We start from the raw sequence: 23,272 nt of genomic DNA, 5'->3' as shown, positions 1-23,272 counted from the left end.
CACACTGCTCTAGCATTAGAAACTGATGTTGAGAAATCATGAAAGGATGCAGACTCCTAAGTAATAGAACTTCAAGGCAGTTCATAACTTCACAGAAACAAAAAGCAAAATGTTCCCTCCAAGGTCTGAAGAGGTGCCTACAGGTGGACAGCGCTGCTTGAACATTCATTTTCTTTATATCCTCTTTCTCTTATGGGTTATCTAAATCGTCAGGTGTAGAAACTGATTCCCCTTTCTGATTAACAATCTTACATTGGATTCTTTCCTCTGCTTGGCCTACTTGAGTACATATTCCCTCTTGGACACTGGGAATCGTCTCCGATGGAAAGCACAGAACACACGTGAGCTAGACCTAGATTAGGACTTGGCCTAGCTTTGACCTTATTTATGCATGAAGACTTCTCTTACATCTTCACAACAGATCCTTTTCTCTATGTCTATCCACCCCTCCATGGATCTCTGCCTCAGATCCACAGACTTCTCCTTTTTTGGCTCTTTCAATTCCACTTTCTATATTCAATGTAACCTCATGCCAACTCTTTTCAAATTATACACTTAGGAAAGACTCCATTTTTTCTTTCTAGCTCTTAAGAATCAATCCTCCATAGATAGTATCTCTAAAATATTTTATCAAAGTTGTGACACAAAATTACAAGTACTATGTATTTAATTAAAATTTTAAAGATTTGGAAAGCTTATAATATAGTTACAAAAAAATAAACTTTTTTTTTTTACTTTCATCCTTATAGTCACACAAAAAACAATATAAGGAATAAAGGACCTAAGTCAACAAACCTATGCTATGATAAAATATTTTCTTTCCATTGGAATTAAATAGGCACATTACTGCAAGTAAGCGCATTCAGTTCAGTTCAGTCGCTCAGTGGTGTCCGACTCTTTGTGACCGCATGAATCGTAGCACGCCAGGCCTCCCTGTCCATCACCAACTCCGGGAGTTCATTCAGACTCACATCCATCGAGTCAGTGATGCCATCCAGCCATCTCATCCTCTGTCGTCCCCTTCTCCTCCTGCTCCCAATCCCTCCCAGCATCAGATTCTTTTCCAATGAGTCAACTCTTCACATGAGGTGGCCAAAGTACTAGAGTTTCAGCTTCAGCATCATTCCCTCCAAAGAAATCCCAGGGCTGATTTCCTTCAGAATGGACTGGTTGGATCTCCTTGCAATCCAAGGGACTCTCAAGAGTCTTCTCCAACATCACAGTTCAAAAGCATCAATTCTTCGGCACTTAACTTGCTTCACAGTCCAACTCTCACATCCATACATGACCACTGGAAAAACCATAGCCTTGACTAGACGGACCTTTGTTGGCAAAGTAATGTCTCTGCTTTTGAATATGCTATCTAGGTTGGTTGTAACTTTTCTTCCAAGGAGTAAGTGTCTTTTAATTTCATGGCTGCAGTCATACTGGCATACTATTACACAAATCTCTCAATTGCAAGATTACACATATATTAATTAAATATATGTTTGATTATTTATGCTCTGTCTCCTTAACAAATATTTGAGACAATTATAAGAAAATATAATGGTAGTACTTAAATGTAATACTGCATTTTATATTGAAAGAGAAAATATTAAAATGTATTCATAGATATATGCATATTCTGAAATATTATTTACATATTTAATGTACTATCCATGTAGCATATCATAGTTTTGAGGTCTATAGGTCTATAGGTTTCTGTAATTTAAGAATGCATTCTTTAAATTAGTTATTTTAGTGATAATTATTTTCTACAGAGCAATGTCAGGAGTCTGTCTCTTCATTTTTCTTATTCTTCCTATTTATGCTTGTGGGAAGGGCATGTCTACATATGATAAAATCACAGTTTTCCCTTATTGGGACTGTTTTCTGAGTTTCTAGATTATCAACATTTTGTTGATTTAGCAAAGATACTTTAGTCACCATTTGCTGGTGTTATTATTTGGCTTTTCAACTATTGATTTTGGGTAAGACTTCTAATTCTTTTACTCTGCGGTTACTTTTCTATTCATTTCTCAAAATTGTGAATTTACAGTTCATAATATAATTTTGCTCATTTGCTTTTCATTTCTTCATTTCATTATCTACATGACTCATACCAAATTCTTGTCAATTCAAACACTATAGCTCTAGCTTCAGAAGATTAATAGATACAAACTATTATAGATCAAATAGATGAGCAACAAGAATTTACTGTATATCACAAGAAACTATATTCAATGTCTTGTAATAACCTAAGATTGAAAATACATATAAAGATATAGCCTGTGGGGGAGGGTTAAACTGGGAGATTGGGACTGACATATACACCCTAGTATATATGAAATAGATGACTAATAAGAGCCTGCCGTATAGCACCAGCAGCTCTACTCAATGCTCTGTAATAGGCTATATGGGAAAATAATCTAAAAAAGAGTGGGTATATGCCTATGTATAACTGAATCACTTTGCTATATACTTGAAACTATCACAATATTGTAAATCAACTTTACTCCAATGAAAATTCAAAAAAAAAAAAAGAAAGAGAGATATCTTTCTACTTTACAAGCCCCCATTTAAAATAATATATTAAAGAATGTAATGCTTGATTAATGTTAATTATGTTTTAAGGATAATTAGGCTGAAAGGCATTACTGATAATCTTGCTTCCTGGTCCAGACTACCCCCTGTGCTGCAGATGATGTTAAATGAAAAAGGACCACAGACACACACTGCTGTGACTCAGTGACGCTGCACTAAACTTTCTCATCCTAAATCACGTTCTGGAATACAATCTGACAAGATCTTTATTTTATGTATTTATTTTTAATTTAATTTTATTTAACTTTACAATATTGTATTGGTTTTGCCATATATCAAAATGAATCTGCCACAGGTATACATGTGTTGCCCATCCTGAACCCTCCTCCCTCCTCCCTCCCCATACCATCCTTCTGGGTCATCCCAGTTTCTTTAAAAACAGTCTCTCACTTTGACGTTTATAACTGAATGAAACATTTTTACACTATCTGAGGAGCCTGGTAACCCTATTTTAACCCCGTATACAACTGTCCCTGGACACTCTCATCTTCCCACACATAGACTATGGAAAACATTTCACACTCATCTGCTCAAGTTGGTAAACAGGAGCATAAGAACAAAGAGTACCGTCAAGTGTTTGAGGGTTATCATTTCTTGTGTTATCTGCTGCAAGTGTGTGTATGTGAGTGTGAACTGCCAGAGAAAACTTAATTGCCTGATCTTCTGATAACTACAGAATCCCTCTAAGAGGAATAGTAGAGATAAAATAGTAGAGATTTTTTAAAACAACTTTCTCAATAGAAGTGCTGTTTCAAAAGAATGTCTTAAATGTGCCTCTTATTCTTACTGGGAAAAGTTGCACATTTAGCTGTATCGCTATGCACTATGCAAGTTAATTCTTAAGCAGTCTTAGCCATAAAGATAATTTATAGTCAGTACACAAGGAAATACAATGGCCTGAACTGGATTAGCTACAGCCCTGGTGAGTTGGATAAATATATAACCTCTTAAAATTTATTAAATGAATCAGCATTGTCATGACTGCCTTTAGTAGTTTCATGGCCCTGATGTAGGATTGATGAGGATGTATCTCAGTGACTTCACATTTAAATGCCCCCCTGCACCCTCTTTTTTTTTTTTTAATAAATAGGGACTGAGTAGGACCTCTGAGATTTGAGGCACATAAATCTTTTGTTGGCCTCCACTCCCAGGTCAGTGGCAGATAACGGGGATGTTAGCAGTCCTACAAGTTCAGGGCATGATGACCTTTGTGGAGATTTTCCAACCAAGAAATGTGGGACCCCAGAACCCTGTCTCTGTGTTAGGCCCCCAGCTCTCTTTTCGGTCACATCACTCACAGCTTTGCCACTACAAATGGCCCTAGCACAAGAGCACGGGCCTCATCCTGCCTTCTATTCCTCACTTGGTCAAAGCAAGCCCTGGTCACCTGGTTCACGTTCATCCTCTCTAGTCAACCTCATCCACCACTACTCTCCAACTCCACAAACTCTTCCAATGAGCCCTCTGGAACTCATGGAAAATTATTGTTAAAATACCCTGCTCCGTCCTCATCTTCTCCGATCATTTTCTCTTCCCTCTCCTGCTCCTCCCTGTAGACACCACTTTCCTGGCAGTCCTCTGAGTTTGCAGTGTGAGTACAGAGCTCCTTGGTCCTTGCATACCTTCTATCACTAGCTTCTAAGGGAGCTGAGTGTCTTTTTTGTTCGTTTAAAATTTGCAAACCATTCTTCCTTCTTTCTTCCTGAAAAATGTCAGCTTAGAATCTTATGTCATCACACAACTCCACCTCTTCCCTCTTGGTTGGGATCGTTCATCAATATTTGGGTCCCTCTCCTTTGTTCCTTGAATATTTTAGCTTCTGCTGCTGCTGCTGCTAAGTTGCTTCAGTCGTGTCCAACTCTGTGCGACCGCACAGACGGCAGCCCACCAGGCTCCCCTGTCCTTTGGATTCTCAAGGCAAGACTACTGGAGTGGGTTGCCATTTCCTTCTCCAATGCATGAAAGTGAAAAGTGAAAGTAAAGTCACTCAGTCATGTCCGACTCTTCTCGACCCCATGGACTGTAGCCCACCAGGCTCCTCCATCCATGGGATTTTCCAGCCAAGAGTACTGGAGTGAGGTGCCATTGCCTTCTCTGATTTTAGCTTCTAGGATCACCATAACTCCCTTCACTCTTTCTTGAATTCCTGGTAATTAACCTATCTAAAGAACTGAAGTGTCTTCCCTTATCTGTAGTCAACTCTCCACATATGTACCTTTAATCTCACCCATTTTCTCAGAGACTTGCTCCAGTAACTCTCCCCCATCACCTCTTCAGCATTATTAGTTCCTTTAAATTTTCCTTGTATAAAACCATTCTCATTAACATAGAAAAGTTATCTGGAGTAACTATGCTTTTTTTTATTTTTTCTCCTTGTATTCTGTCTTTTACTCTTAAGTGTTGATCTTAGCAATAAAAATACTTGGGAGTTACATATACATACATACATATATATATATATATATATACACACACACACATATATACATATGTATACACATATACACACATGTGTGTATATATACACATATATATTAGGGCAACCAATAAAATGTATTTAGCCCCATATAGAATTTATTAAACATATAGAATCAGTTTGTATAAATACTTCAGAAAAGTTTTATTTTTTTTTTTTATGATAAAGTAACAACAGTCAGATGACTCTATTGAAACTGTTTATTGTGAGGGATAACCGCCCCTCCTCCACCTTTTCACTAAAATCAAGGGCGAATTTTCAGTTCTTATTTTACTAACAGCTTTGGGCAGGTGAAAAAGCATTTCCTCCTTGAAATGCTTTCCTGATTCTATTTCCAGGACGCTCTGATAGTCCGGTTTGGCTCCTGGGTCTCTGGTCTCTTTATCTTATTCCCCTTGCAGTGACTCCTTCTTTCCCTTTTCTCAAGGGCTGGAATCTGCCCATGGTTACTCTGGATCCTGTCTCTTAACACTCAGGACTGTCACTCAATTTCAAGTTTTAAATAACCTCTCAGGCATATGGATAAGAAGAGTGATAGGGCATGTTTTTAAAATACAGCAAAATTGTGTTTTAGGTGCTTTTCCACCCGTCTTGTCCTTATTCCCATAATTAGTGTTCTGAACTTTCATATTCCAGGTGTCCAGTTTCATATTCTTCATTGTCCTTAGAAAAGTACACCAACGGGCTTATCATCCTTAACCATACCCAGATTCTGATACTTTCCAGTCACCTCTCTCCTTCACAATAGATGGCCTGAATTACTGGAAGAGATTTTTGATACAGCACTCTTCCCCTTCTTTAAACACTTGAAGAAATTAAGAAGCAAGAAACTCTCTCTATAAGCCAACCAGGACCCTTCATTCCATACACAGGACTTACCTGTCTACACAAATTGATTAGTGAGCCTTAAGGGACTGTACTCTTAGATAACAGCTGACTTATCTGATCAGCTACTACATATTAAGATGAGCTGAGATGTTTGAGTTTGAATTGATGATTGGATTAGATATGACTCTAATCCACGGGTATTGCATGCTCAGTCATGTCCGACTCTTTACAGTCCCATGGACTATAGCCCTTCAGGCTCCTCTGTCCATAGGATTTTCCAGGCAAGAATACTGGAGCAGGTTGCCATTTCCTGCTCGAGGGGATTGTTTCAACCCAGGGATCAAACCTGAGTCTCTTGTGTCTCCTGTACAGTGGAATTTTATACCACTATGCTACCTAGCAAGACCATACTCTTACCTATAAACTCCTATAAATCCCTCTCTTTATACACTTAAAAGGAACATTGCTTTAAGCAAAAATGTTCCCAGAGCTTCACTCTTTTACTGCAAATGTCCTCTGTATTAATTTCCCTTGGTTGCTGTAACAAAACCAGAAACTTAGTGGCTTAAAATAACATATATCTAGTTTTTTATAACTCTGGTGGTCAAAAATCTGAAATTAGTTTCATTGGACCAAGATCAAAGTATTGGCAGAGCCACACTCCCTTCAGAGGCTAAAGGGTAATATATTTCTTGCCTCTTCCAGCTTCTGGAAGCACTTGGCATTCCTTGGCTCATGGTTGTATCACTTTGATCTCTGCCTCCAAGGTCACACTGCCTTTTTCTCTGTATGTTTGTAAATGCTCCTTCTACCTTTCTTGATAAGGACACAACTGGTGGAATTTAGGGTACATCTGGATAATTAGGATAACCTTCTCATCCTAAGAACTTTAATTAAATAGTACCTTTAATTAATAGAACTTTAATTAATAGTACTACAAAGTCTCTTTTACTTCCATATAAGGTAACGATCACAGATTCCAGATAGCAAGTCCTTTGGGAAGCTGTTATTCAGACTCATATACCCCACAATTTTCACACAAATGCCGGCAACTATATGTAAATGCTATAACTTAAGTGAAAAGAACAATTAACTTATTAAGTTATCAACAGTGTTTGCCATCATTTATTTCAAATTTTGGACTTCTAAGTCTTTATGAATTATCTTACCTACACTTTACTTTGCCTACATATAATTCAAACTATAATTCAGAAATGAGTAAAGAGAAAATATGTAAAAATCTGGAACTTGCAGATACACATTTGTTGTGTTTCTATTCTGTATGTATAAATTCTTTTTTCATAAGCATCAGAGTATAATTCTAAAAGTTTAATGAAAATGGACAAATACTATTACTCTATTTCAACTCTACAGTCCTGTATGAAAAAATAATTTGCACAGTATTTTCAATTCTGTTATTACAGTTTTTGCCAGAAGAACGAGGTGTCAGATTTTTATTGTCTGATATATATTGGGAATTAGAATTGCATGCCCTACCATCCTGACCTTTATCCGTATTCTGCATTTTGATTGGCTAACCTTTCTACTTCTTCCTATTTATAGCTTTACTAAACTAAGAGGAACAGGTGAAATGTCCACCAGTAAATATACAGAATAGCAGAAGGTCAAGCTGATAGAGAAGACAGCCAAATTTCACATAGGGTATGAAACATTCCAATGCCAGGACCTCATTCTCAAGTAAAAATTTAAATTAGAATGTAAAACAGCATAACTGAATCCATCTTCTGAAAATGAATAAAAGAAATGTGGCAAATTTAACCCATTCTACATTAACATTGCAATTTCCCAGCCTTCCATGAAAATATCCTTGAAAGATTACATGAGGTCACAAAGTCAGTTTCCATTATCACTAAAGTGATACATACATTTATTTGTGTCTTAAACCCTGTGTAAAGAAAACTATTACAGATCTGTCATCTGTCTTGGGTGATGCAAAATAACAGATTGATTATGACTTTCTCCAGCTCTTTTCTGACAGAGCTTGTGCTGATGTACTCTTGTAAAAACTACAGCTCATGACTAAGTAAAGACTAACAAAGTTACTCCATTTTTACTAACTACTCCAAATTTACTAACAACTTTGCATCATTAAACCTTTTTTCACACTTTGTTTTGAAAACAGTATTTCACTTGCAAGCACATCTATCTAGACTATTCCAGATTTGTTATTTTTAGTTGCATTATTGCTTTTGTATATTACAATTAGAACAAGAATGTCCAAAATTATCACCCAAGTTTAGAATATATGTTCTTTTGGAAGGTGGACAGTAATAAAATATTTAATTTAAAAATAAATCTAAATTTCCCATGGATTTTGAAATACTTTAAAGTTGTAACCTTGCATGTCTATTTCTACAAATTAAAAAAGAACATATCTAGCAAATTTGTGTATAAATGTTATTTCAAATACAATTTTAAAAAATAGCATTACACAAGCTAATCACAGAATAGTAAAGATTCTTTACAATATCTTCTACACTTGATTCAGTATGCCTGCAAACTTTGTTCATGGAAAGGTAGTTTAGTGTAAACTAATTATATACTTAAAATTTTCAAAACTTTCCAGAAACATACATTTCTGAAGAACATTCCCATTGTCTTTAAAATATGTACATAGTAGATATATTAAAGCATAAACACATTTTGTATGGCCCAGGACTAATAAGGTTTAAATTTAGTGTAATAGAGCTTGAAAGTACCAAAGACAAGTATTATTTTTAAGTGTAAAGAAATTGAGTCTCAGAGACTAGTCACACAGTGAAATAAGTTTCTTTCATCAATTCAAAAGACAACTGAGGTGTATCAGCAAAATAAAATACAGCTTAAAACATTATTTAAAAAATTAGGATGTAACAGTGCTTGCTCCTAAAATTTGTTCCAATTTAAGTAATTTTATATTTGTATTATATCATGCTAAGACAACAATATACTCTCTACTATATAGCATATCATATATCTAGTATCTAGGGAGAAATATCAAAAACTTCAAATAGGCAGATGATACCACTCTAATAGCAGAAAATGCCGAGGAACTAAAGAGCCTCTTGATGAGGGTGAAAGAGCAGAGGAAAAAGCTGACTTAAAACTCAACATTCAAAAATCTAAGACCATGGCATCTGATCCCATCACTTCATGGCAAACAGAAGGGGAAAAAGCAGAAGCAGTGACAGATTTTCTTTTCTTAGGCTCCAAATTCAATGTGCACAGAAACTGCAGCCATGACATCAGAAGATGATTACTTATCTATAACTTCTAACTTATAAAGAATTTAAAACATTTTTCAAAATAATTAATTTAAAATCTATCATATTATATATAAATCTAAATAATCAAATAGATAATTAGATATAATATAATCTAAAGAAAAATCATATAGGAGAAATAAAAACAGGTATGAGTCTAGTACCCCAAAATTGTATACTGTGGCTTTTAAGAGAGTTACATATTTGACCCAGCGCATCACAGATGCCAAGAAAAATGGAATCATATAAAGTTGCTAAAGCTGACCTATCAATGAAACTACAGGCAGATCTAGCTGGTCAGGAGTTGTACACCCTTCCTGGGAATGAGATTCAAGAGGACTTGCTCATGCTGGTTTCTCTCTGGCGAACGATGCCCCTGATAACTGCAGAAACACCCATATGCATGTTTTGTTGATGACCTGCTGTATACTGACTGTTTCTCAAGTGCCTGATACACACAACTTTATTTCCACCCTCCTAACCACTAAGATAAGTGATTATTATTGATATGAAAGTGATATGTGGATCAAAGTATTTACTCATTTTTTCCAAGTTTGCATTATGTGGAAGAGCCTGGTGGGCTACAGTCCATGGGGTCGCAAAGAATCAGACAGGACTGAGTGACTTGACTTTCACTTTTCACTTTCATGCATTGGAGAAGGCAATGGCATCCCACTCCAGTGTTCTTGCCTGGAGAATCCCAGAGACGGGGGAGCCTGATGGGCTGCCGTCTATGGGGTTGCACAGAGTCAGACATGACTGAAGCGACTTAGCAGCAGCAGCAGCAATCAGCTTTAAAACTAGATAGGTCTGACTCCAATCCTCTCTTTTTAAATATCTATATAATAAATACTGAATCCAGTTTTACTGAATTATTTCTTATAAATACACATGGAACAATTTTTCCACACCAAAGCATATATCACAAAGAGTATTGGAGAGTAGAGAGCAGAAGAATACATGAAAGGGTGATTTCTGATTGTCTAGAATAATTTATTGATGCTGTTGTTTTGTTTCACTAGTTTTTAACCCAAAGGAATGGGTCCCTATGAATATAGTTGATTTATTTTGTTGTGTTGTCCTGTTTGGGGTTTCCTCTTCAAACAGGTGGTAGTGATTAGAAGATAAATTTTCCTAACAAGTATATGGAATAAGACTGATTTATGCTGTCAGTTAAAATCAGAGCCATGTGCCTGAACAGTTAGCTGACACCACTCATAAAAATTGAGAAATCAATCAAGGATACAGCCTGAAGGCAAAGCCAACCTGTCTCAAGGTAGGGAAGCCATAAAATTTCCAGAAGACTGGCTCCTCCCCCAGACCCAGTACAGATGGCCCGCCTACACTGTCTCCCATTCCATTCCTATTCCAAGGAGCAGAGATCATCTTTCCTGCTACTTGTCCTACTTAGAATTTCCTGGTTTTGACCAATGACGAAGCTCCAAGCGAGGTTTATTCCTGATTTCTCATTTTATCAGCTTCTTGTCACTTTGCTAGCCCACTCTAATGAAAGACTGGTTCTGCCTTATCCTGCCTATAATTCTCTTGTGTTCTTGGCTTATACAGGTGCAATCCACTGTAGGGGAACACAATTTGGAAACCCCAAATATCTCTTTGGCATGTGGATTATTTTGATCTGAAAACAAGCAAGGTCCCAAAGACTCAGGAAGAATGTTTGATCTTCTCCATAAATACCTAAAGACTATAGATAGAGAACCTCTTTCAAGAAGGGAGTGGTCATTACAGATAACTACAGGAGGAGGTAGGTGTGTGAACAGGGAAGAACTCAGAAAAGTGTGTTTGTTAAAATTCCTGTCTGTGTCCCACAGTCTGTACATGGCCCAGTCAACATCTGTTCACGAGCATTTGCTTTTCCATTTTCATATCAATTGCTTTCCTCCCCCTTAGGGTCCCAGAACCACTACCTACAAAATTCTCTCTTGTCTTTAATTGAAAACGATATTTAAGGTGAGAGTTTCAGCCATTTTGGTGAGTTACTTAGCTTTCCTATGTCTCTCCCATGTATACATGTTATTAAACTTCTGTGTGATATCCTCCTGGCAGTCTGTCTAATGTCAATTTAATTCTTAAACCGGCCAGAAGAATTTAGAAGAAGGGTAGAGGAAAATTTCCTCCTTCTCAGTGACGAAAACTACGTAATTCTCTAATTCAAATAAACTGAAGCACATATATTATTAACAAACTCTCAAATGAGCATTTAAAAAGAACCAGTATCTGGGGAAGAGGGTAGAGGAGAAAGTGGTTTCACTTTAAGGTTGCTGCTAAGCTGCTGCTGCTGCTGCTGCTAAATCACTTCAGTCATGTCCAACTCTGTGCGACCCCATAGACGGCAGCCCACCAGGCTCCCCTGTCCCTGGGATTCTCCAGGCAAGAACACTGGAGTGGGTTGCCATTTCCTTCTCCAATGCATGAAAGTGCAAAGTGAAAGTGAAGTCGCTCAGTCGTGTCCGACTCAGCGACCCCATGGACTGCAGCCTACCAGGCTCCTCCATTCATGGGATTTTCCAGGCAAGAGTCCTGGAGTGGGGTGTAATTGCCTTCTCCACACTTTAAGGTTATACTTTGAATTAATGAAGATAAAATCAAATTTGTATAGTTCTCACAAACATTGAATCAAGTTAATTTCTACACCAGAGGTTGTCATTTTGAGGTAGGAACACAAGTGATTAACAAGCTTTAAATAGGATAGACAAATACAGGCAACACAATTTTGCATATACACATTAGAGTAGTTTAATTTTATAAATTTGCATCATGGGTCACATTTCAGGTAACTGAATCTAATCACAGTTTATCTCTGCCACTGTCTTTCTATTTTGGAAATCCCTCAGTCTTTTCAATAGCTAACAGTTGTTTTATTCCCTGGCTGTTAAAGTCTCTTATTGCTTCAAAGATTTCTGTCACTCCTCCGTCACACCCTGGCTATCCTCGGCCCCGGTCCATGAAGATCACTTAATACATGAAGTGACCATGGGAGATAAAATCACATAAAACAAGTTATTTGTATGAGATAGCTGGATAGTTGATTTCATCAGCGAGAAGGCAATGGCACCCCCCTCCAGTACTCTTGCCTGGAAAATCCCCTGGATGGAGGAGCCTGGTAGGCTGCTGTCCATGGGGTCGCTGGGAGTCAGACATGACTGAGCGACTTTCACTTTCACTTTTCACTTTCATGCATTGGAGAAGGAAATGGCAACCCACTCCACTGTTCTTGCCTGGAGAGTCCAAGGGACGGGGGAGCCTGGTGGGCTGCCATCTGTGGGGTCGCACAGAGTTGGACATGACTGAAGTGACTTAGCAGTAGCAGCGAGGTATACTTTCAGAAAACACTGAAGTAGTCATTAGGAATTGCAAGCACCTGTATTTCTTCTACAAAAAAAAATGTAGCTAAAGTATCTATTTTTGTTTATAAAGGTCTCTAAGTAACTATCACGTTACTCAAGGTCTTTCTAAATACAAAAGCTGACCTCCCCAAGATACGGATATGAGCTGTGAAGTCTCTCCAGCCAACTTTAATTGAAAAACCAGTTTAAAAGTAACTGCAAATAAAACACCTTGTTTCTCGTTTTCCCAGAATGAAATGTTTTTTTATAAAGTAACTGAGAAAAAACCTTATTAGTTACTTCAGATAATTTAATATTTATAGGCTGGTAAACCAAAACCCATATCATTTTCAAAGGTAACTGCATGAACACATTAATATTATTTAAGGAATTGACTGATCTTTAAACATACAGAGTATCAAATTTTATGAAACTTAGCACACTTTAGAGATTCAAGGAAGAAAATTCATTGTCTCAGCAATCTTGAAAAAAAAAAAAGAACAGCAATATTTTGCTAATTCTATCCACAGTGTATCTAAAGTTGGCATGGATCAGCGAGCTGACCAAGGAAAGATGCAGTTTAAGGCACCTATTCTTTGAATTCTTGGTCAATAAATACTTATAGAGTCTCTTACAAGACAGTTGCCCTCAAGCAAGCCAAGAGGAGAAGACTAAGAGACTTAAGTCTTTATTAATAATTTCATGTCATCTCAGGAGTTGTCCCAAGGAACTGTATAGATAGAGCAAACTAATAAACTTTATGAAAAGTGAGGAACATCGGGTCGAATTTAAGCCACTGGAGACAAAAGCTATCTGGGTAAAGTTGCCAGGAAGGTGAAGGGTTCTAAGGCAGAGAAAAAAGAAGGATGAAGTAGGCAGATGGAGGACAAATGCCCTGGCCCAGTAGAGGACAGCTGAGAGGGCAGCAACAGTGACTTAATTTCAGGGACTGGGTGTGAGTTCCAGCAGACCTACACAGGTTGGAAGAGCTCTGAATGCCAAGGACAAAACTGTATTCTTCAGGGACAAGGTACTCCCTCAAGGACTGTGAGCAAATGAATAAATAAATATTTTTAAAAATTAAAAACACTATTTTTTAAAGTGATACGATAAAAACAATACCTTGGATTAAGCTGCACAGGAAGAAGAAAAATGTGTAGTCAAGGAGACCAACCATGAAGCTCTTTTTTTGAAAGAGAGGAATTCAAATTCATTTCAAAATGTTAAAGTTGATTTAGACAAAATCACTGAGCCCTGGAAGTTGCTCTCTAATAATATTATATTATTTCAAATGTCACCATCTTTCAATGAGAACGAACACAAATTAATTTCATTAATGAATTTAAAGATAGAAATTGAAATTCTGAAAAAGCATAAAGAAAGTATGTTGAGAAAATTGTCTTGTTCTACAGCATCCCTTTCATTTGTTACCAGGGGCTTTTTTGTCAGTTCTGTAAAACTCAGGCACCTTTTGATTATGCCCTTCACTGATGAGAAGAAACAAATCCTCAAATTATAAATCAGAAGATGTAAAATTTTCTCATTCTATTAAAATTCAGATGTTATTCACCAACATAATTGGTTATAGAATAAGAATATAATTAAGTCTCTATACTTCTAAAAGGTAAACATGTTAAATATATTTAGCTATGCATTTACTTTTGTGATTGAAAATCCATACTCTTTATGAGTGCTCTGAAAGTCTAGAACTGCATTGTTCAATATGCAACATAAATATTGTCCAAGAGGTAACTGTTCACTATATTTGGCTATTGAACAGCTGAAATATGATAAATGTGACTAAAGAAATAAATCTATAATCTAAATTAATTTAATAGTTACACGCAACTGGTGCTGGACAGTATATGGAAGATAGAACAAGTGGTCATAACCATTACAACCAACTGGTTCTATCTGTGTTCTGAACTAGGCTCCATAAAGGCTTCTGGTACCTCCTAGGGAATGAGGGAGAGACAGTCTAGTGCCTAAATTGAACTAAATCTTTCTGTTCTCACAACTATTTATTTTAAAATTAGCTTCTCTTCTCTCTCAGCCCACTCCCATGGTGATGACCCTCCAATCAATAGCCATCATGTAGATTTCCTTCTTCACCCAGGCCAGATAACCTCAAGTAAATAACCTGGTCTCCATTGTCCAGAGCTTGATGTTTTCAAGGCTATGTTCTACCCACAAAACCACTTCCTTAGGTGAGTTTGTCATCATTTATTTTTTGGAGCTCCTAATATAGCTTCCTAACTGGTTTTCCTATCTCTGCCTTGACAGCTTCTTCTCCATCTCCCCTAACCCTTCTTCAAAATCGCTACTCTGCTGGTATTTCCAAAATATAATTCCGAAGTTCCTTACTGTTATAAAGTTCACTAGGGCTCCCTTTTGTTTTTTGGCTAAAAATGAGATAAAATGCAAACTCCTCAGCACAGTCACAGATGTGATTTTATGCTCTAGTTCTCCCATTTCCTGCCATGCTGCAACTTTCATTCTGTAAAAATGTTCCTTGTGACTCCTTCATCCTGCTGCATATTGCATAGATATCCCTTCCCTTTGTACAGAGTCTGAAATGATTCCTACGGCCTCTTCTTCCTAATCCTTGCTCCTTGCCCCCTATCCCATACCCTCTCCTTGGAGCATACACACATACCCACTGTGGTTCAAGAAATACCTTCTCCAGAAGACACTGGCTCAGCCCTCCAGTATGACCTGAGTGTTTTCACCTACATATCAGCACTTGCCAGATACGTCTAAAAAAGATCAAATTATGAGCCACTGCAGCTTCTCCTTTTCAACACCCTCTGAAAGGAATGGAGATCAGAAATGAGGCACTCTGTGTTCTAGGAAAAAACTGGCAGAAGATGTCTTGAGATAGACATTTTCAGGAGATGATCTTAGGAACCCAATTCTTGCATCTCCTCATATCTAGAAAAGCACAAAAATCCTTCATGGTGACATCTGCTCCTCATGACTGGCAGAAAACCTTTATGAGACTAGCAGAAAACTTTTGCAATAAAAAAGGGGGGGGTGCCTGATTGCATGTACTTCCCCTTCACCAAAATCATTCTTCCCGATCTCTTTGGAGCAGTTTCTGAGAGCTAAATGAAATGCTGTTTCCCAGGCTATAGTCCTCCTCTTGCCCCAAATAAAATTAATTCACACTTCTAACACTGTGCAACCCCCTCTCCCCGCAGTGGATAGTATTCACCTCTCTACTTCCCAATCAGTATATTCCAATTTGATCACAAATCCCACCATAATGAACTGAAATGATTGTCATATGTTTCTGTTTTTTCCAACATCCTGTAGACAACTAGGAGACAGGAACTTAATCTTTCCTCCCTCTCTCCCCAGTGTCTGAGCCCACACACCTAGCTACACAAAAGCTGTTAAGTATAAAAAAAATTGACAGATAAGAACAGACTGATACTGATGATTTAGAGATAAAATAAAAATTACAATGAGCTAGAGATAAATAAAACTCTGTATGCATATTCAAAGTTTCCCATTTGGTAATTATAATAAAATATGATTTTGTTGACTGTATATACATATGTATACTTGATTGTTCCTAGAAAGTATAAAAGCATAATTTAAAGATGAAAAAGTACTAGAAATGACTAAGGACAACAGTTTTTAAGTGGTTTTTAACATTATTTGTAAAATATGCAGTCCTACTACTGATGATTTTTTGGTTATAAGGAAATGAACATTCTCACACTTCTAATTTAAGAAGCCATTTTCTTTTCCTTTCATCTCTCTCTCATCCAAAGTAAGACAGAGAAATAGTGACACTTTGAGTTATTTTACCAATCATTTAATCTATTGCAGAGCTGGTACCAGCAAACACTTTCTAAAGATCAATATAGTTTATTTACCAAAGTCTTTATCTACAGCTATATTAGTAAACAAGTGAATTGGAATTCTCCAAATAGAAAATAATTTCTTTTATAATATAGCATATCTCTGAAAGCGACTTGCAGGCATCTGGTAAGTATCATCGAAACAACACTAGGGAGGGGATTTTGGGGGAGAATGGATACATGTATATGTAGAGCTGAGTCCCTTTGCTGGTCACCTGAAACTATCAGAATATTGTTTTTTTTTTTTTTTTTTAATCAGAACATTGTTAATCAGCTATATCCCAATACAAAATAAAAAGTTAAAATACAAACAAACAAACATTTGACACATCATACTCAAGGAAGACACGATTGCCTGAGGATGACAAGTCAAATTGAAGATCACTGGACAGAATTACCAGCAAACAGCCAGTGTCAAGAAGAGTCAAGAAGACACCCCAGGAAATAGTATCAGTAAGAAATGGAAGGAAATGAAAGCCAGGATATATCCCAGGTTTAACAACACACCAGAAATCTATCCGACTGGAAAGGATGCCAGGATCCAAACTACTCAGAAAATCAAGAATTCAGAATTTGGAGTGTATTTCTGTCCCACTAAAAGTTTCATTGAGATGGATACCTCTGGCAATGAATTATGAATTATGTCTTCTTCTTACAAATACAGTTTCCATTTAAAACCTCATATCTTAAATTACTTTAATTCCTGGATGTGCACAGAGCCTGCAGCAAGCTGATATTTCCCTATTCAATTTGGAATAGAGCTACTTCGCAAGTAATTACATTAATGTAAAGCAGGGCACAAGATAACCCTGGCTGGCAGGTAAAACAAAAGTTACATATGTCCATGTTTTAAATAAACACACAGATTTAAACCATTATGAAAAGGACATTGCAGGAGAATCAAGATGTTACTATTTGATGCCAATGGGGAAAAGGAGGCCCCTCTCTTACTTTTTATGAGATGAATACAAGTGTTAGTGACTCACGTTAGCATGGAAACAACTTAAAACATATCATTACAAAAGACAAATTTGAGTTTCTTGGAGAGAACTTATGAATGCAAAACTAATGCCCCACAATCCAAAATTTAAAAACCAATTGTCAAAAAATTGTCCATAGAAAACAATCTCAGTAAATCAGTTAATCAAAGAGATAATCCATGTCATATATGCACAAGTAAAATTTGCATAGTGATACTGTCATAAACACACTGGACAAAATGGAAAGACTTGGCTATGAGTCATGTTTCCTCATTATTAAAATGATTTGGCATTAATCTATTAAAATTCTATATAAAGTATCATTAGAGGGAATACAGTTTATCAAAATTATAAAAATAATAAAGTTAAATAATCATATTAACATTTTTCATGCATTTAAGCAAATATTAAGATATTATAGTTAAAAAAAATATTGCATTTACATAAGCACTTACTGTTATTTCCTTGCAGCAAGAATCTATGTCTCCCGCAAGAGCCTGAAGTTATTGCCTGTTAAAGTTACAAAAATAAGAATACGTTAATTTAAAATATAATAAATTTTAAATTATAGTAGTTAATAAGACTGTTTTTTGTTCATAAATAAAAAATATTATAACTATTACCACTTGATTCTGTTTTTTTCATGAATTAAAACTATAAAAGCCAAGTGAAAATTATTTCTCAATGCACATCTTAAATTAAAAATGACTTGGCATCACATTAATCTTTTAAAAGAAAATTTCAATTAGAGAAAACAAAAATGTCCCTAGTCGGAGAAAAGAATGTATTAATGCCCCTCCCCCACCCTCAATGTTTACAGGTAATTTGATCATTGGTTTGTATTGAGTGAATTTGAGTTACATACTCATGACAGGCTTATGTGTTCATGCTTATTCAGAATTCTCTTTGAACACATCTTTCTTAATTTGTCAAGCAAAGTTGAAAATAACAATAGGAAAGATCTCATCAAGTTAGAGAGACTACTTGGGAACAATAAGACATATATAAAGGACAATGCACAAGTCAAGTTCACTATTTCACTCAATATTTGATGAATTTATGAAGAAAAAATAAATCATTTGTAATATGCTTGATGTTGAGTAGTATCTGAATATTCAACTGAAGGAAAGAACTTGAGTAATTATCTAAATCACTCAGGCCAAAAGACCAATTTACAAAAATTATTCAGCTCATTGGGGCAAAGATTACCGGAGAAGCTTTTTCTTTGAATTATTTCTTAAATATTAATTTTTCTTTTCATGGTTGGATGTTACCAAACACAGAAAGAACCATAACGTGGTTTGAATTAGACATACATAATCACAAATAAAATCATCTGAAAATACATTAAAAAAAAATAAATGTTTAATCTTAAAAGAGCATGTTTATTTCTGTAAAACCACTTAAAAATATACTCTATTGAAACTTGATTTGGACTTAAATATCATTCCATTGTAATTACACATTTCCACTTTAACTGTTTATCCATTTTAATCTATTTTCCTTTTCCAGTTACTGCTAAGAACATAAGTCAACTTTTAACATCTTTTCCCCATAGTATGCTCAATGTTAGTTCTAAAAGCTCGATCTTGCCAAAATGCATCTTGCTTTATACAGTAAAGAGGTAACATTTAATACAAAATTGGAAGTGTTCTTTGTTTGATAAGCTTTTTCCCCCAATTAATCAAAATCTGCTGACACAGTATTGACCTAAAACATTCTTTACATATATCTCTACTATGCTGAAATTTAAACAAAGGAAATCATACCACCTGGATTCAGAAAAAAATGATTTTTTTTCAAAATGTATTAAAAATTCTATAGTAAAAAAGAAATAGGCTTCTTTTATATAGGCAAATTAAACAATATTTTAGGGAAATAGTTATTTCCCCAATAAAATAACAATATAAATAATAAATTATTTACTATCAAATCCCTTATTCAAAAAAAGTGACACAATAGCAGTTAATGTGAGGTTAAACTTGCAGAACTTGAATACAAATAATTAATAATGCAGGAACTCCTTGGTTTATAATGTTTATGCTAGGAAGTGTTAGCATCTTGACATCATGCCCCATAAATTCAAAACCCAATTTATGATAATGTGGGACAAATCTTTAAGATATACTGGTATAAATTTGCTCTTTCATTATAAAATTAAATTTATACATCATAATACAATGCGTACAAATAAAGAATAATTTTTAGGTAATGATACAGACATAGATAGTCAAAATATCTTTATGATTAAAAATAACATTTATTTCTATGAAATCTTTATAGACACAGCAATTATTAAGATACATAATCTTTCTTTGGGACAACAGAGATATCATTTAAAATAATTTTTAGCTTCCTTGTTTCACTATATATTTACATTCTTACCCTTTCATACTATTTTTTTTTAATTAGCTTACTCAATCTGTATCCAGGTCAAGAAGCAACAGTTAGAACTGGAAATGCAACAACAGACTGGTTCCAAATTGGGAAAGGAGTTCGTCAAGGCTGCATACTGTCACCCTGCTTATTTAACTTATATGCAGAGTGCATCATGAGAAATGCTGGGCTAGATGGAGTACAAGCTGGAATCAAGATTGATGGGAGAAATAACAATAACCTCAGATATGCAGATGACACCACCCTTATGGCAGAAAGCAAAGAAGAACTAAAGAGCCTCTTGATGAAAGTGATAGAGGAGAGTGAAAAAGTTGGCTTAAAATTCAACATTCAGAAAACTAAGTTCATGGCAACTGGTCCCATCATTTCATGGCAAATAGATGGGTAAACGCTGGAAACAGTGACAAGGCTTTATTTTTCGAGGACTTCAAAATCACCGCAGATTTTTCCTGCAGCCGTGAAATTAAGATGCTTGCTCCTTGAAAGAAAAGTTATGACCAACCTAGATAGCATACTAAAAAGCAAAGACTTTACTTTGCCAACAAAGGTCTATCTAGTCAAAGCTATACTTTTTCCAGTAGTCATGTATGGATGTAAAAGTTGGACTATAAAGAAAGCTGAGCGCAGAAGAATTGATGCTTTTGAACTGTGGTGTTGGAGAAGACTCTTGAGAGTCCCTCGGACTGCAAGGAGATCCAACCAGTCCATCCTAAAGGAGATCAGTCCTGGGTGTTCACTGGAAGGACTGATGTTGAAGCTGTAACTCCAATACTTTGGCCACCTGATGTCAAGAACTGACTCATTTGAAAAGCCCCTGATGCTGGGAAAGATTGAAGGCAGGAGGAGAAGGGGATGACAAAGTATGAGATGGTTGTATGGCATCACCGACTCAATGGACATGAGTTTGGGTAAACTCCGGCTGTTGGTGATGGACAGGGAGGCCTGGCATGCTGCAGGTCATGGGGTTGCAAAGAGTTGGACACAACTGAGCAACTGAACTGAACTGAACTTAATAGAAATCTGTCTGAACCACAACTTGCTTTGCTCCTGTTGAAATGACAGAAGCTACTAAATCTTGCCAGAGGTATTTGGAGAGTAAAGGCTAGTATTAAATGGTAGGAAATAAGTAGTTCCTGATTTTTAGATACTGATTTCATTTAAGATGGTTGAAGAAAGAGTAATCATGAGATGAAACACCTACATGCTTCTATTATTCAGTATTATTACTTTCCCTTCATCAAATGCCCAACCCTACATCTACTTTAGCTGACAGCATTGTAGGTTCTATCAAGGTTGAGATATTTGTGCTGTGCAAATCTTTCTTTACATAAGATTCAGTTTGTAAACTGGAAGTTGGAATGGGAGCCCTTGAACCCTGTCTGCTCTCTGTTGTCCCTCCCCAACTGCTGCTCAGAAGTCACCTATGTTAAAACTCTAGATTTTCAAGGAGCAAAGTCTGAAATCATTTCTCCATTTCAGTATGTTTTCCTTTCATTTCAAAAGCAATGGGTGGATAGACATGGGAAGCTGTAAGTTTTCTGGGAAATAAAAAGGAAATGGAAGATAAGCAGATTTGGGTAAAAATAAAGGAAAGAGAGAAACAGACACTGCTTCAGGTAAGTTTGCAACATACATGGCAACGTCTTGGAAAACTGGTTGGCAAACACAGGCATAAAATAAGGTACTGCAAAGAAATACTATAAATAAACGGAACTTGGTAGACAACTTGTATATCTTCATCTTCCCAAATGTTTCATTTATCTTTTAAATCTCTGATTTTCCAACATTTCACGTGATTTACAACATGATCCATATGATTAAATCAGACAGATTTTAATGTACTTATCTTCTCAAGACAAAATATAAAATACTGGCTCATTCCCAAGCAATCAAAAATATCTTATCACCTTTATATTATGCTAATTGCCTTAAAATTCTGCCACATCTTACACTACAGAGGTTGATAGTATAAGAACTGACTCAGAAACAGCTGTGTTCCCTAAAATGTGACTGTGGTCCCTGGTACCCTTTGAGGGTTCTCTTCATTAATAAGCCAACTAACATCTAATTACTTCTGGGGAAGAAAAGAAGAAGAAGAAGAAAAAACAACCCAAACTGGGTTCACGTTGCTGCTCTAAGATTCATACCCGAACTCCTGGAGAGTTTGCACAGAGATATTTGGCTTCCTCTGATGTTAATTCTCTCCTTTAGAATGTTTGGAAGCTCAGCACCAAACCCTGATCTCCAGCTTGCCAAAAGACATGCTGATTTCTGGTATGGTTTTCCAGCTCTTTTGCTATTAGAGCATGATTTGACAATATGCTGCCACGGTAACAGAATTCATTAAGGGCTTTCAGTTTTGTTCTGCCAATGAGAATCTTTGCCTGCATGTGGTGCTGGCCTCTGAAGATTGATCCATAATGTTTGTCTTATAAAGTCCTGTCATCTCATAGCATGACTGATGCTACAAAATAATCCATAATGAGCCAGGTTCTCCCAGCAAAAGCCAATCCCGGAGGGTAAGTTAGGCACTACTGGAAACTGCATTAACTTCTTCATCATCAAACTTGGGTGCTTAAAAAAAACCACAGGAAAGTGGATACATCCCACAGTCCCATTCTGCACCACTGGGGTCGTGGAATGGTTTAGGACTGTAATCCTTAATGTTCATTCTTTACAATATCCCATTGTGGGGGAAAAAAAATCACATTCTGACAATTTTCTTTGTATAGTCATTTTCAGAGGTAAGGTTTGCTCAAAATAACCATGTGTTTGATACAGTAAAGGAAAAGCAAGTCAATTTTTAAACAAAAAATTTCCCATATGATTTCAGTAAAATATTTAATATACCTTCTATTATTTTCAGCTATGTTTTTAATACCACATAATTACGTTTTGACCATGTATTTGGTTTTTCACTATTGGATTGTTGTTTGTCTCCTTTTTTTTTTTTTTTTTATGGTGTGCAATGAAAGTCAAAGTGTTAGTTGCTCTGTCGTATCCAACTCTTTGCGACCTCATGGACTGTAGCCCATCAGGCTCTTCTCTCCATGGAATTCTCCAGGCAAGAATACTGGAGTGGGAAGCCATTCCATTCTCCAGGAGATCTTCCATCCCAGAGATTGAGCATAGGTTTCCCGCATTGCAGGCAGCTTATTTACCATCTGAGCCACCAGGGAAGCCCATGAGGTGCAGCATTATTAGCTTAAAAATTATGTACAATATTTTCATGCTAATGAGGACAAAGTCACTGGGCCAGTCCTCCTGGATTGGTCCCATGCTGCTGCTACTGCTGCTAAGTCGCTTCAGTCATGTCCGACTCTGTGCGACCCCATAGACGGCAGCCCATCAGGCTCCCCTGTCCCTGGGATTCTCAAGGCAAGACTACTGGAGTGGGTTGCCATTTCCTTCAATGCATGAAAGTGAAAAGTGAAAGTGAAGTCACTCAGTCGTGTCTGACTCTTTGCGACCCCATGGACTGGAGCCCACCAGGCTCCTCCGTCCATGGGGTTTTCCAGGCAAGAGTACT

General features: G+C 36.5%; 1 protein-coding gene across 1 annotated transcript in view; it reads right to left on the bottom strand.

Moving 5' to 3' along the window:
- TENM3 (teneurin transmembrane protein 3) overlaps positions 1-23,272 on the bottom strand; it is a 2,452,009-nt gene that overhangs the window by 1,967,251 nt on the left and 461,486 nt on the right. Inside the window, exon 3 of the mRNA XM_086379882.1 lies at positions 17,802-17,856. The gene's annotated coding sequence lies outside the window, so the exon portion shown is untranslated. The remainder of the gene's footprint in view (positions 1-17,801; positions 17,857-23,272) is intronic.

Source organism: Bos grunniens, chromosome 27 (assembly GCF_055505025.1).
Source record: "Bos grunniens cultivar Pamir isolate PY7600 chromosome 27, Bosgru_T2T1.0, whole genome shotgun sequence".
Classification (NCBI taxonomy): Eukaryota; Metazoa; Chordata; class Mammalia; order Artiodactyla; family Bovidae; genus Bos; species Bos grunniens.
Note: the sequence above shows the minus strand (reverse complement) of the source record. Positions and strands in the feature narration are given on the sequence as shown.